Source organism: Miscanthus floridulus, chromosome 5 (assembly GCF_019320115.1).
Source record: "Miscanthus floridulus cultivar M001 chromosome 5, ASM1932011v1, whole genome shotgun sequence".
Lineage (NCBI taxonomy): Eukaryota > Viridiplantae > Streptophyta > Magnoliopsida > Poales > Poaceae > Miscanthus > Miscanthus floridulus.
This window is the reverse complement of record NC_089584.1, coordinates 73,647,942-73,652,869: the sequence shown is the minus strand read 5'-3', so window position 1 is coordinate 73,652,869 and position 4,928 is coordinate 73,647,942.

Below are 4,928 nucleotides of genomic sequence, written 5' to 3'. Positions count from 1 at the left end.
GAGTCAACCTACACATAGACTCCGCCCGGCCTCGATTTACTTTTACCCCATGGTTCTTTTCCACGATAGCAAATATAGCCAACCGTGCTCCGGTATCCACCTATATCTCGCAGGTGACAGGATATCACCCGACTTCTACCGGTCTAAGCATGGCTAAGCATATATTCGATCCTGGACTTATACCGGTTAAAGGTGTAATATCTGGACAAGGAATTTATATGCATCAAGTGGTTCCATTCAATTCTTATAACCTAATGCATCAATCATAAGTACTTAAGTAATCATTTGTAAAATACTGGGAGACTTAAAATGCTCCGGGGCTTGCCTAGGATCCGACACAAGTCAGTTTAGTTAGTTTGCACCGACTTGGTGACATCTCCGGTCCTAGCACTTGCTTAGTCCTTCCATCTTCGGGATAGATCCACCAAACACCGTCTTCGGGTTTGACTCCACATCACATCCTTCAAGTGGTTCATCTAGCGTACCCAAATGAGATGCAAGATGCATGTGTATGAATACATGGAAGTGCAATAGATAATGCAGCGCATGCAGTAAGTAAGACAAGCACAAGGTTACGTTAACATGCACAAGCACTTCACATTGCTTACTTTAAATATCGCAATTTATAATGCCATGATAGCAAAGAAGATGATAACACCAAGCATGACACAAGTTTCCCAAGATCTCAGGTACTCTAACTCAACCATCATCAAAGGTATGAGCCACACTTAGCAATATACAAGCAAACAACTATAATTGGAATCTGTCAATTTCTGGACATGCAAACAGCAGCTACAAGATTTAGCTATAACTGGAGTTACACAAATCCAAATGACTTGCAAGAAGACATTCTGGAAAGCTTATGAAATTTTCGACAATTCATATTTAATCATCTTAGCATGATTCTCAAGTTAACTAAGTCAAATATACCCATTTATAGAAACTGGTCTAAACAAGACAGAGAGTAATCAATTCTGTAACCCAACTTTAAATAGGCATAACTCACAAACTACTTAGCCAAATACCACCAAATTTTAACAGAATCTAGATACATGAATTATCTACAACTTTGTTATTATCACCAAAAGCTCATTCAAATCCTAACTAGATCAAACACTAGCATCTTTCAGATCTGCTCAATAAAATCAAAACTTGATAGAAGACTTAAAAGTCATGTAACTCCTAAACTATCAGGCCTATGGTCTTACAATTTGAACACAAGCAAGATTATGAAATTTGCTATAACTTTTGTATTCACTACAACCATAGCAGATGTAACATCCCGGCACAGGACTTAACAGGATTAATAGGATACTCATACCAATAAATTGCAACTTCTTTTCCGGAAGCCCATCTGCAAATAACTCCGAGGTTAAGCGTGCTTGGCCTGGAGCGATGGGTGACCGACCGGGAAGTTCTTCCCGGGTGCGCACGAGTGAGGACAAAGTGCGTAGAAAAGACCTGTGTTGGTCTGTGAGGGCAGTCTATATCCTAGAGAAGCTGCCAGATGTAAGCGGGCCCAGCCTCGGAGAGGCGGGACGTTACAGAATGGTATCAGAGCCGACTCTCGCGGTTTCACGTGCGCGTGTGTCATAGTTGCACAGGCATGGTGCGCATGGCTGGTGTGGATCCGGCGTGGTCACACAGCATGGCACATGCGCTGGCTCTGGACACACAGACGTGGCCAAGAGAGGACGCTCCTGGCTTGGGATTGATCGACGAGGACGTCGATCTCTTAAGGAGGTGAGGATGTAACATCCTGGCTCAGGACTTAACAGGATTAATAGGATACTCATACCAATAAGTTGCAACTTTTTTTCCGGAAGCCCATCTGCAAATAACTCCGAGGTTAAGCGTGCTTGGCCTGGAGCGATGGGTGACCGACCGGGAAGTTCTTCCCGGGTGCGCATGAGTGAGGACAAAGTGCGTAGAAAAGACCTGTGTTGGTCTGTGAGGGCAGTCTATATCCTAGAGAAGCTGCCAGATGTAAGCGGGCCCAGCCTCGGAGAGGCGGGACGTTACAGCAAACATCATTTACACCACGAAAATAATTGCAAAAGCAAAACTGCAAATCTAGCCCAACAGCAGTGGTATAGAAAACAGATAGCATCATTAGAGAGCATAACTGGAGTTCTAGACCTCCAACAAACATGAAACATAACTTTTTGAAATCTTAGGAAGTTACCTACAACTTTCTTATTCTCATATTAAGATGATTCTATAGTTAGAAGGGTCAACTAATCCAATAATTGCATCTCTATCCAAACATAGACAGAAACTGACATGCCCCTTTAAACAGCTATAAATGGAGTTATACATGTCCAATAAATGTGGTTCTAGACTCTTTAGAAATCTTAGCAAATTCTAAACAACTTTGTTGTAAACACCTAAAGGTAATTCTACTACTAAGAAGGCCCTATAGTAAGAACAAGGAAACCCTGTCTGGGTTTGGGCAGAAACAGCCACAGAGATTTAAGCAAGTATAACTCAAGATCTACTTAGCCAAAAATCATGATATTTAACTTTTTGGAAAGCTTAAGAAAAGTACTAAAACTCATGTATTGTCATCAAATCATGATTCATAACTTAACTGAGCCAATTAATTCAAACATGCAGAGCTATTCAGAATAGGAGCAAATCAAAACAGGGCATTTGCTATTTTTATAACTCTTAAACTATAAATCCTAAACTCATGAAATTTTTACCAGACAACAACAATCACCTTAGTAGCACTCCACAAAAATTTCACATTTATTTGAGCACATCAACTGCAATTATAAAAAAAAACAAGTAAGACTAGCATTCAAACCCTGACTGCACAAATCCATTTTTACAGCTAAAACTTTAAACTAAAACCTGACATATTATAGATCTAGTGCATAGATAATTTCACAAGGATTCCAAAAAGTCCTCATTTACTATTTTACGAATTTTCTACGATTTACTATGAATTTTCCAAAGTTTCACCCGATTTACAACAAATAGGTCCCTCGAGGCACTATTCACTTGAGTCAATGACATCGCATTTAGGCCCTTCCCTTTAGTCGAATTTTAAGACGTGGTCCCTGACGGGATTTGGAGCAGAGGATGCACTGGACTTCGTCGAATCCGGCCGGAGGAGGCTTTTCGGCGGCGGTGGAGTGGTGGTGGAGCATAAGGGGAGTCGTGCGCACCCAGGGGACAGCTCGGCACGGCCCGAGGCGGCCCGAGTTGACCCGGCCACGCGAGCCCACGGCTCGGCGGTGGAGCGGCACGGCAGGGGAGGGCACGACGGTGGCGAAGCGATGACCAATGCTGGCTCCGGCTGTCCCGGATCCCGGCGCGCCTCCTAACGACCGCCGCTTGGCCTGGGGTGGCCTGTGGCTTGCTAGCCGCGTGAGCAGGCGGCACCGGCGACAGCGGCTTCCGCGGCGAGGCCACGACGGCGAGAGGGCGCTCGGGAAAGGAGCTGGGGAGGAGGAGAGGAGGTGTGGCTGGCCCTAGCCTCGCGCCCACGAAGGAAGGGCGCAGCCCGTCTGTAGGAGCTGCGACGGCCGGCTGGAAGCTCCGCTCGACGGCCATGCTCGAGCTCGCGGCGTCATTGTGCCAGCTGGAGAGAGCAGGAGAGGGAAGGGGAAGGGAGAGGGAGAGAGTGAATGGAGAGAGCAGGAGAAAACAGGGCTCCGGCTCGGTTTTCATGCGCCTGGCTGCGAGGTGGCGACGGCGCAGGCATAGGAGGCCACGCGGCGCGCGCGTCTAGGGCTGGTCGGCCACAGTAATCAAAATTCAAATTTATGAATACTACCTCAAAAATACGTCTGAGACCCATATTTCGTACCTCTTTAACTCCTAAACCACGATGATTTAGCAAAAAACTCTATTAGTAAAAATTGTAGATCTACATACCAGCTTCAATTTTTCTTAAAGCGTCAAAGTCTGATTAGGCCTGGTTGGAGAGATACAATGATCTAAAGTGGGGTACACGAAACTGAAATCAGCTCCCACACTTAGCCAAATTTGCGAAGTCCAAAACAGCAGTTTGTTGATTCTTGTGAGCTCCATTTGACCTAGCTAGGAACTGAATTAGCTCTTGAGCATCAAACAAATTTGGTTCTATTCAACTTAAACTTCAACTTTTATTTAAGGTGTAACTCCATGCAAGCACCGTAAGCAATGGGTCAACATAGGTCAAGTAGCATCGCGGTAATGCTTAAATCTGAGTTTTAGACCGATTGATGCATTTTCTTGATCTCTGCTCAACACGAACCCTTCACTTTTGTGGTAGAGTTCAATTAGAGTCATTTGGGCAAGGTCCCAAGGTTTGGTTGACGATCTAGAATTCCATTCACTTAATAAAGCAATCCAAGAAAGATTATAACTTATCATTTCATGTGACTTTTTGATTCCAACTGTCATGAAACTTTTCCAGTGATCACTATAGATAGAGCGTGATGTGAGACACATGAAACAAGTTTCATTAACATCACTCACACATATATCTTGAAAAGGGTTATCATGTAAACAAGGTGTTTTATCCAAATTCAAGTTGAGCTCAATTTCATACATTTGACTTTGACATCTTCAACACCACTTGATCTGTCATGTTTGGGCTCAAACCCACGGCTTAGCTGGTGGCAAACACCCGGGGTGTTACAAATGTTGTAGGTCTTCTCGGTAGGATGGAAGCCGTCCCAGAAAATATAATCGATTGCATTTGGACATGCATTGTGATATGCAATGAATACGGCAGCACTTAACACTGTGCTACCACAACAACCTTCTTTGACCTCCTTGAAACCTACATAATTGTGACACAATATTCAGTACAAAAATTATTCTAATGACAATATGTCAAATAACATCTCTTTAGAAGAAGAGAAAATACCAACTATCATCATATTACAATGATTTTTATTACATAGATCATGCCAACTGCAAAGATTATTATC